The sequence below is a fragment of the Miscanthus floridulus genome, chromosome 2, assembly GCF_019320115.1.
Source record: "Miscanthus floridulus cultivar M001 chromosome 2, ASM1932011v1, whole genome shotgun sequence".
Classification (NCBI taxonomy): Eukaryota; Viridiplantae; Streptophyta; class Magnoliopsida; order Poales; family Poaceae; genus Miscanthus; species Miscanthus floridulus.
Window position 1 is genome coordinate 55,596,348 of NC_089581.1, and position 11,398 is coordinate 55,607,745.

Sequence of the window (11,398 nt, forward strand, 5' to 3'; positions counted from 1 at the left end):
ACTTCTATATGGATCAAGCAGGGGTATTGGAGGTGGATGGTCACTATGCAGGTGCGGCAACATTGGATTTTCATGTTGTAGTGGTGTTGGAGACTCGCATTTCCTTTGTGCGCTTGCATCTATTATTTCTTCAAGAGGTCTATTTTCCTTACGAGGATGCTGATGGAGACGAGTAGATATTTCATATAGAGCTTTTCTTACAAGAGAAGGTGCTCCAGATATCTGAAATATCATGACAACAATATGATATATGATACCCATGTACTGATGTCCAAAAGTGAAACTACATGACAAAGACACAAATTTCTAGATACGAGAACATCATGACACAAAATTCCATCGTTTTGTTAATTAAATTAATTGATAGGGAAAATCAAGTTATCGAATCCATGCGAAACTAGACAGGTAGAAGTAGAACAATAATTGATATGTCCACAGCGAATTGTTTATTTCCAGAAAAAATAATACATGAACAATTGATTGCTAATCCAAGTATAAGGAAACAGTATATGAGGCCACAGGAACCAATGGAAGCAAAAGGCATTACCAAGCCGAATAAGACAATAAAGGAGTTTCTACTACTAATACAGCCTTACCTGCACCAGTTCATCACTTTTAAGGGCACACTGGGGAAGGTTTTCAGATGGCAAGACACGGATCCCAGCACCAGTATCACTTCGTAGTTGTTGTATAATGGAGCCACCTTTTCCTAGAAGGCAGCCAACTTGATTGCCTTGAACCAAAATTCGAGCAATCACATCATCAGCACTTTCAGACTTTTCATCATGGGCGACTCCATCATGAATTTCATCAGCCACAATCTTATCATGTATCTTCAATAAGGCATCTTGGGCAAAGCAATGGGGTTTCATGTTCCCTAAGCCATCACTAAATTTAGTTTCAGCTGCTTCATCAGCCAGTTCAGGTTGATTTTGGTAATTGAAGATGATAATTACTCTCTCCTCTGCACCAGGAATGGAATCGGCAACCCTTATCTTGGCTTTAGTTTCCTCTCTGAGGGCCTTAACAACGTCACCACCTCTTCCCAAGACACTGCCTATCTTTTTTACTGGGCACAATACCCTGTAGATGGTTTCAATTGGCTCTGAGGACATAGATGTGTCATCATGCCTAGAGTTTAGCCGTTTCCTCTTTCCGTCCTCAGAATTGGAATGGGTCCTCTTTTGGAGTTACTTCTTCTAGACTTGCCATAATCCATCAAAATCAATCTTGCAGTTCCCCTTCATCCACATAAAGAATAATCCATCAGCGTAAACAAACTGATAAGATACTGATAACGAGGTCATTATACAAAGATGAAAGGATGCTGCATTCACACATGCCTCTAGCAGCATCCCCAATGACGACACATACAGCCTTGTAGGTTATGCGCGTATAGCTGCTGCTAAATGTTCATGTTGCTATTTTGTACTACAGAACACTAGCATAGGCAATTTTAAGTTCAACGACAGGTGTTGGCTGTTGACCATGTACAGATCAAGGCATCCTGGTGATCAAAAGTCGCATGGATTCAGGATACAGTTACTCACTGTTTGCTTTTAAAATATTAAGTACATTCAAGAAGAGCTCCATATTATTGATTCCCTTTAAAACAAAAATAATGCCCATGCATAACATGGTTCCTTTGGACTCCAAAGTCTCCGCCATAACTCCAGTTTCTGATTCAAGCCGGACAGGAGTGAATCAGAAACTGAGTTATGGCGGGAGACTTTGGAGTCCAAAGGTTTTAGACTCAGTAGAATTAAAACTGAGTATATGAGATGTGACTTCGGCACTACTACGGAGGGGAAAGATATTAGTTTGGAAGGTCGTAGTGTGCCTAGGAAGGATACCTTTCGATATTTAGGATCAATGCTATAGAGAGACGGGGATATTGATGAAGATGTTAGCCATAGAATCAAAGCAGGGTGGATGAAGTGGCGCCAACCATCTGGTGTCCTATGTGACAAAAGGGTACCACAGAAGCTAAAAGGCAAGTTTTATAGGACGGCGATTAGACCTGCTATGTTGTATGGTGCAGAATGTTGGCCTACGAAAAGACGACATGTTCAACAGATAAGTGTCGCGGAAATGCGTATGTTGCGTTGGATTTGCGGTCATACAAGGGATCGAGTTCGGAACGATGATATACGTGATAGATTAGGGGTAGCACCAATTGAAGAAAAGCTTGTCCAACACCGGTTGAGATGATTTGGACATGTCCAACGGAGACCTCCAGAGGCACCGGTGCGTAGTGGAATCCTAAGCCAGGATAGTAACGTGAAGAGAGGCAGAGGAAGACCAAGTTGACTTGGGTAGAGGCAATAAAAGGAGACTTGAAAGGATGGAATATACCCAAAGACTTAACCTTAGATAGGAGTGCTTGGAAAACAGCTATTCACATGCCTGAACCTTGATTGCTTCTGTTGGGTTTCAACTCTAGCCTACCCCAACTTGTTTGGGACTTAAAGGCTTTGTTGTTATTGTTGTTGTATAACATGGTTCCTTTTCTAGAAGAATTATAGTGAATAACAATTTGTGCATGGAGTATGAAAAATCTGAAGTCTTCTGGCAACTGAAATCCAGCCTAAGAGAAAGTCAAAGTACAATTTTTTATGTTCAATTTTCCAGAATTGCTGATATAATGCCAGTATGTGCTGAAAGGGAACATCATATAAAGTACCATGCCTAATTTAAATAAATAATGAAAACATTGTAAAAAATAGACAGGGGACAAAGCAGGATAAATGGTTTGACAAAAATTGCTAAATGAACGTCTTAGATGAAATGGAATAAAAACTCAATTGAGGCACATTATCACTAACATTTCATTATAAGCAAAAGGCTTCCTAGCATATGCAAGTATGCAACTCCATAAAATAACCTCTGAAATAGATTAGCTTGTGCCCATAAAAGATGAGCAATGACTTCACAAGCACACCTCATCAGCTACCAACTACGTGCAATGGCAAATTCTTAACTGCTCATCTACAATTCTACTAGCATGTATAAAAAAAAGTAATCAAACACTCACATAAGCATATTTCGTAAGGGCAATCATTAAGGGCACTTCAGTAAGTGTATAAAATAACACAGCAACACAATTCTGCTGCAGCACATTTTAACTGCACAGATTCAGCAGACTCAATTTATGTTCAGCCAATAAAACATGAAAGATCCCAAATTGAGCATGCTGGACATGAACCTTCGGGCCAGGGCATTTGCACAGATGATTTGAGCTGCAGCCTGAAGCATTACACCCCTATGGTCGTTTTTATTCATCATCTGGACCAGAGGAGCTAGTTCAACTACCGAAGATGATTCTTATCAGAATGACAAACCGGCTGTAGTACAAGGCAGGAATTCAACTCAACCCCTACTTTTCAAATAAACTCACTACAGCCTAAAAGATCCACTAGCCCCAAACTGGATGAGTTAAAGTACCTATACTGGGAAAAGAGGACATTTGTTTCTTTTTAGAGGACCGGCACAAAAGATGTGGATATAGTGGCAACTTGCATTGATTCTGTAACATAACCTCCACAATAACTTGGTTTCATATCAAAAAATGGTGAGTAATGACGTGGAAATCACACCACATCAGGGCGTTACCTATAAGGTAAAAAGAAAGAAACAATTTTCCAAATGCACATCCTGATCCTGTTGCAGCTCTAGCAAGGTTCCAAAAGGCGCTAAGCGGTTTTTACACACATACATATATTACCTTAAAGTACCTTATTAAGTAAAAGAAAAAATAGGAGACTTGTGGACCTAAAGTTTGAAGAAAGGCCCATCAAAAGAGCCCAGCCCACCTTATCCACCTACACTTTATCCCTTCACCCAGCTGCACACCCAACCGCACACCTTATCCCTTCGCCTCCTCCCACCCAGCCGCACACCCCGCATCTCTCTCTCTCTCTCTCCCGCATCTCTCTCTCTCTCTCCCGCATCTCTCCCTCTCAGTCAGCCCCCGCCCGCCGCCGGTTCCTCTCCCTCTCCGGCACCTCTCTCTGTCTGCACCCACCACCCCCGAACTCGCACGCGCCTGCCGTTCCGCCCGATGCTGCTCCTCCCCCACCGGTGACCTCCGCCGGATGTCAGCGTCGCCTGCACGCTCCCTGCCTTGGGTGCAGCTGCGCGCATACCGCCGCCGGCGGCTGGCGCTGCCTAGGGTACTGCCTACCCCCCTAGGCAAGGCTGTACCCCTCCACCCAGCGCAGAGGCGCGCCTAGGCGAGCGCGGAACAGCGCCTTTTTGAACACTGAGCTCTAGTAGCAATTTTTTGAAAATAGCAAGCACTCAAATAAAATACCACATAAGGCAAGTCATTTAGAGCACTTGAGCACGTGCACAAAAGATCTCAGTAATTCTGACCATAAATAAAACACCACATAAGGCAAGTCATTTTGAGCACCTGAGCACGTCACTAACACAGGAAAGATACAGTTTGACTTCCCATTTTTCAGGTCACAATAGCATTCAAGATCAAATTTTTAACTGCCCAGATTTCATCACCCACGTCATGCTCAATCAATAGCACAAGAAAGATGTCAAGCTGAGCACACTGCACGCGAACCCACTTGCAGGGTATTTAGACGTGATTAGTATAAGTTCATGAGAATTCAACTGAACCACCAAACCTTTAGGAAACCGATCTCGCTACGGATAAAAAGAACACCCTACTCCGCTAAACTGATCGAAGAACATGGGTGTACAAATTGACACCCAATAAATTTAGCAGAAAACTAGGCATAGTACATGTATACACTTGTAATTAGAACAGATCCGGTTACAAACATCCAAATAGATTAAGTTAGGGTTCGGGTGCTCGGTTTCGCACAGCAGGAAGGGACGAGAAGGGGTGCGCATACCTGCTGGGTGCTCGTCGCCGACGAAGACCTAGGGTCCTAGCGTAGGCGGTGGCGGCGGCGGCGGTCGCCCAGTTGTCGCCACGAGAGAAAGCGCGCGCGGGCACACGGGTGAACGGGAGAGCGAAAGGCAGAGGGGGTGAACGGACGGAGTGTCGGAGTCCGTGGCGGCTCCTGCTCGGTTAGGGGATCAGGGCATGAGGCCTGAGGAATCGTGGTCCGCTGACGACCCCAGATGGGATCTCGGACACCCCACCAAAGGCCCAGCACAAGGATCAGGCCTAGGAACACTGCAACAGCCGATCCTAAAAAAAAACTGCAACAGCCCATATCACGATGACGAGGAAAGAACTAGCCCGTTTTCTTTGTCTTTTTATATTTATTTTCTTTTTTTTCAAGTAAAAGTTCAGCAGTTCGGGGTCGATTTATTTTATTTAATCGACATTTTAAATTAATATTTAAAAACGATTCTATAAAAATCAGATTTAACATTTTTTTTCACGGCAAAATAATGTTATCCGCTATTCGCCTAAAGGTCTTTTATAGCCAGTTAAAACGCTAAATGGTGGCACAAAGTTTCTGTTTAGACGGACGTGTCTACCATCTAAATAGCCATTTTGTTCGATATAGATCCGTTTACCCTGAATAATGGCTAAATGGCCATCGACCGACTGTTCACCGTTCTTCATTTTCCCGTTTAGAATAACACTAGTAGTTGTCACGCGAGTTGTATTTCTCTCTCATTCAGATAACATGCTAGTAAATGGGTATAAATTTAATCATAGAATTATCTGAATGAGATATCTTAAAATTACATGCTATAAATTTTATCTTAAACACATAAATATTTCATTTTACTATGTAAATTTGTCATTTAATATAAGTATCGATGCAGAAAGTGACCAAAAAGTAAATATTTATAATTTTACCGTACGTTGTGATCGGAGATGGCCTAGCACTCAATGACGCAGGGTTTATACTGGTTCAGGCAACGTGCCCTACGTCTAGTTTGAGTCGGTCGGTGACTATTCCTGAGCCCAGGTGCTCGAAGTTTGCAGTGGGGTTACAAACGAGAAGAAAAAGAGATGGGGTGTACAAGAGGTCCGATCGGCTCCAGTCAGAAGGGCCGAGAGCGACAGGGGCTCCGCTATGCGCTAAGTGTTCAAGCGAGTGCTTGAGGTCCAAACTAGCAGTTCTGTGGTTATGAGCTAGTGAGCTTGGTCGATCTAATGAATCTGGAATCACTTGTATGAACTTGAATTAACTGAGTCTCTTGGGAGAGAGCGCATCCCCTTTTATAGATGAAGGGGATGATCTTACAAGTGAGAGGAAGAGAGTATATATGCTTCTAAACCTTGTTGCCCACGCGCGGCAGGTACATGATGATGGTAGGCGCTCACAATACTATTGGATGTCGGATGCATGTGGAAGGTTACATCGTCTTGTTTCGGGTATGGTAGATGTCGGTACCTGCATATACTGTTGATGCCCAGAGGCATGCGAGAGTTTCACCATGTTCACTCAGTACGGTAAATTCCGGCGCCCACAACATTGTCGATGCCCAGAGGCATGTGGGGGCCTTACCGTATGGGAGTTAATGGCACCCACAATACTGTAGGTAAAAAGTCGGCGCCTACAACACTGTTCATGTCAGGGCGGTTGCAGAGTATTTTCCTGCAGGTGTACAGGTACGGTCCCTGGTATCATGGTTTGACTTGTGCGCCTTGCCTTTTTCTTTCTCGTTTGTTTCCTAGTCCTTTCCGGGTGGGCGTCCCCGGTCGGTTGGTCCTAGTTGGCTCTGGTTGCGCCAGTCGGAGAAGAGCGGTGAGCAGGACTTCTGCGTACCCGGTCGGAGACGTGGGTCGGAATCGGAAGTAGTGCTTTGGCCAGGCCTTTCGATCGGAGCTGTCCGGAGATGGCTGGAGTCGGAGCGAGCGCTCCGGTCGGAGAGGTGGGCCGGAGTCGGAAAACAGGTGCCGCTCTCCTTGGCCAGACCTTCCGGTCGGTGATTAGATCGTCCTTCTGGCCTATTGTCCAGATACTTGGGTCGGTCATGAGTCGCTCGCTGTTGCTTGGGCCGAGTTTTTATGGGAAACCGATCCGCGGAGACCCCGGATTTATGAACCCGACAATAAAACTAGTGGGTTTTGAAACCACTAAATAACAACTTATAAGTATCTCAAAATTTACAGCACGTAGTCTTATGCATGTCAATAAGATATAACATTTATATCACATAGAACACACATTTTGAGTTTCGTAGGATTTTAAATTTTTAGTAATTTTATTTGATTGAATGAGAAGAAATGCAACGAAAGGGTCCGGTTGACACGGCAGTCGGTTGCTGTCATGGCACTCTGGTTGCGCATGACAGATGTCTCATCAGCACACCAAAACGTTTTTTTTATCGCGTCACGTGGACTAGCACGATTACAAAAGTTAGATCTAAAAACCTTTTAGGCAGGTTAATTTTAAAATATTGATTTTTAGGAAAAAAAACTTTAAGGTCATAGTTCAATATGTCTAGATGGGAAATCTTTCGACATAAATAATAAAGATATATGGAATATATTTTCAACTTTGTACTTTCATTTGCACTAATATTTAGCTTTTTCTAACACCTTCTCTCAACAAAAAGGATTAAGAAAAAGGCGTAAAATGTAGCTAAAGTGGTTATATTTTTTAACACCTCTCAAGGAAAAAGATAATAAAGGCGTGAAAGTAGAGTTATATTTTCTTGTTGTTTCTTTAAAAAATAATTTATGGTGGAAACTAGACACGTGGGATGAAGTTTCAAGATTTCTTTGACTTGCTTATTTATTTTTTAGGTTTTATTTGGGATTTTACAATGCTATTTTCAGTGTTAATCAATATTAATTCCAAAATTTGTCGGTTTAGTCTTTTCCAAAGTGCTCATAGAGTTTCAATGTTTGGTGACATGCATTGATGATGAGACGAGTGAGTATGATGACTTCGCTAATCTTAATATTTGTCAGTTTAATCTTTTAGAAATACAGATTTATAGGGTCGAGTAGTGGAGTGTGTACATATATGAGCGTCTATAGGTATAATTCACAAGATAATAAAAGCAAATAAATATGATATCTTCACAAGAAATAGAAGATATATTTTACATTACATGCATATAAAATAATTGTTGTTGCTCAAAGTTCCTACAATCCTCTTGAAAATTCTTACTCCCTCCATTCTAGAAAAAAAAATACAATCTCAATTTTTGAGGAATCAATTGATTTGAATTTGGGTCAAAATTATATAAAAAGTACTAACATTTATGTTACAAATAAGTATCATTAAAATAATATAGAATATGTTTTGAAGACATAAATCTTAATACTGTTTATTATAAATTGGTTAAACTTAAGCTAGTTTAATCGACACTAACTCTATAATTTTTTTTTGAGACGGATGGAGTACCTACACATTGTTTCATGTCTTCATGACTTTTCACTTTTATAAAGCTCTAGCATAAAAAAATTAAGCAAAATTATTACTTGCATACTGCTTCTTGGCTTTTCACTTTTATAATTATATAATATATTTTGAAGACATAAATGTTAATACTATTTAATATAAATTTGATCAACTTATTATTATATTTTTGAGACTGATGGAGTACCTACACATTATTGTTTCATGTCTTCGAGACTTTTCACTTTTAATAATAAGGTTCTAGCATAAAATATTAAGAAACATTCTTACTTGCATATTGCTTCATGGCTTTTCACTTCAGGATTAAAAAAAAACTGAAAAATGGCGTGTGAAACAAGAGGCCGCGAACGAAGACGGAAGCCAGGTATTACTTGCTGTGCTTCCTTCCTCAACGTTCCTTTTCCCCTCACCCTCGTCCCACTCCACCTAACAATTGGGCGAAGTTTTAGCGCCAGCTAAGCGGCTGCGGATCGGAGAATCCTGATAGCACCCTGGAAATCCAAAACCCTCTCGCCCCCAGCGGGAGCCCAAGCTTTGAATGACGGCGGCCGTTGCAGTTGCAGATGGCCACCACGCACGCGTACAAGCTTCGTATCCCGTGAATTACCGGTTTGGGGATTTTGAATTGGAACTTGAAGTCAGATTGCTCTTGCTTGCTTTGTTTGAGCTGGTGCAGTTAAGTTGGGTTGGGTTGGGGTTGGATTCACCCGCGATGATCGAATTCGATTCCAGGTTCTGACATTACTGTTCATGTTGGCTTCATCCTTGCCATCTGGTCTTGTGAGCCTGTGATTGAGTGGAGTGCAGTGCAGGAGTTGCGTTCCCACCAAGGAACGTATTCAGGACCATCCGAGTCGTCTTGCTACTTGTGTAGGTGGGGATATAATGAAATTTTAGTGCCGCAAAGTTTCACACCTGGAATATTATAGCTTCCTGCCTGAAATCAAACTAAATTTGGTGGTCTGGATTAACTCAAGACAGGAGAATAGTTCTATTGTTTGCCAGGAATCGTGACTTCCATGCTATGCAGCTTATCATTTGTTTGGTAGGTTGTATCAATTGCTGTTAATAGGGCCACACTGTAGTTAGGGAGATCTATACAAGATGTTCAATCCTCAATATCATACGTGTTAATTCCTTTGACCGAGAACTTTAACTTCACCCTAAGTAGTTTGTTTCATCGGGAATGTAGTTGCTACCATATGGATAGTGCAGCTGCTGGTATGAACTTAGTGCTATGCCAAAAATTGGTATCATTTCGATAATTGCAATGATGAACATGCATGCTGCTGATGATATGAACACTTAAGTATTCTACTCTGGATTTTCAGTCAATATTTTTTCCTTGTGGAAGTTTGTGTTTAGTTCCTTCTGAAAAAGAATTATGAAATAAACTTTAAACATGCTGGGATAGGTTCGTGGTAGTCGAAAACATTCTGTTATAGCTTTGGATATCATGCTGGGATAAGACTTTAATTCTCTTGTTGTAGTATGCAACCTTCAATATGTCTTGTTTCCTTGACACTGATCAGAGGAGTTTGTCGCGCATGCTTCGAATGTCAATTGTGCCAAGTTTGGGAGGCGAACATCAAGGATCCTCATCACTGGCGGCGAGGATCTGAAGGTCAATCTTTGGGCTGTAGGGCAACCCAGTGCCCTCCTGGTAATTTCCTATAGGGTATCCCGCTGGTTTACGTGTAATGTCATTCTTGCTTTTTTTGGCAATCAGTTATCTACTTCAAGTGATTTTCATTGTACATTGCAGAGCCTATCAGGCTTTACAAGTCCAGTTGAGTCAGTAAGCTTTGACTCTTCTGAAGTTACTATAGGTGCTGGTGCAGCAAGTGGAACGATAAAAATATGGAATATTGAGGAGGCGAAAGGTATTAACCAGTGTTGACACTCAACAGTGCATTGAAAACATGAACTGCAACTGTGTCATGCAATAATCTCAGTTTCTATTGACGATTTGCACAATGTGCAGTTGTTCGAACTTTCACTGGGCACAGATCAAATTGTGCATCTCTTGATTTCCATCCTTTTGGAGAATTCTTAGCCTCTGGATCTTCAGACACAAACATGAAAATATGGGATACTCGAAAGAAGAGATGCATCCACACATACAAGGGTCATACCCGACAAATTAATGTGCTTAAATTTACTCCTGACGGTCGATGGATTGTTTCTGGTGGGGCTGATAACTCAGTGAAGGTAAAATTTTGAGCATGTCCGTTAATTATAATGCAAAATATTCGAAGATCATAGCACCCAAATTTAAGGTGTCTTACAAATTACAACATGGCTGTTGTCAACGAGATGGACAATCTCGTACTATCACTAATTAAAACTTTACCTCATATTTCCTGATCACTGAAATTTTTGTTTAAAATATCTTTCTAGGTCTGGGATTTGACGGCTGGAAAACTCATGCATGACTTTCGTCTTCATGAAGGTCCAGTCAACTGCTTAGATGCTCACCCCCATGAGTTTTTATTGGCTACAGGTTAGATTACAGGTCCTATATACTCACACAGTAATGAATTTTTCCTGGGATGTTAAATTTTCTAAAATAAATTTTCTTTTATTTTTATTGCGGACTTATTAGTCCCTCTCCGTCATGCTTCTTATTTGTACATCACCTGGAGATCTAAGTAACATATTCCATGCTGTCCTTTTCAAAACCTTTGCAGGTTCAGTTGATAAGACTCTTAAATTTTGGGACCTTGAGACTTTTGAGTTGATTGGTTCTTCTGGACCTGAGGTACATATCTATTTATAACGACTCACAAAATGAATCATTCATGCCCCAAGTTGAAACTATTCTATGTTCAAAATCTGAATCAATATAGCTCTTGAACCCAAGGTTATATAGTGATCTGGAAAAAAGCTATTTTTTGAGAAGGCTACAATTTTAAAAAGTTGTATTTAAGCATTATATGATTTGATCATATGCTTGAATTAAATGAAATGTATTCGAACTAAGATCCACCATTATGAGTTTTTTTTTAATGATTTTTCCAACCTTAGTCTGTTTGCCACTCTGCCCAAGTATGATCCATCGCAAGGATTCAAGGAACACA

General features: G+C 41.2%; 1 long non-coding RNA gene and 1 pseudogene across 1 annotated transcript; one reads left to right on the forward strand and one right to left on the reverse strand.

Moving 5' to 3' along the window:
* Window positions 1–7: 7 nt before the first annotated feature.
* LOC136538860 (uncharacterized) lies at window positions 8–5,244 on the reverse strand. The gene is made up of 3 exons (XR_010779474.1): window positions 4,872–5,244; window positions 597–1,241; window positions 8–222 (listed from the first exon to the last, which is right to left on the reverse strand). It is a non-coding gene; the product is annotated as an uncharacterized lncRNA (long non-coding RNA).
* A 3,602-nt stretch (window positions 5,245–8,846) lies between these two features.
* The window catches only part of LOC136536571 (katanin p80 WD40 repeat-containing subunit B1 homolog KTN80.4-like), a 283,345-nt pseudogene continuing 280,793 nt past the window's right edge, over window positions 8,847–11,398 (forward strand).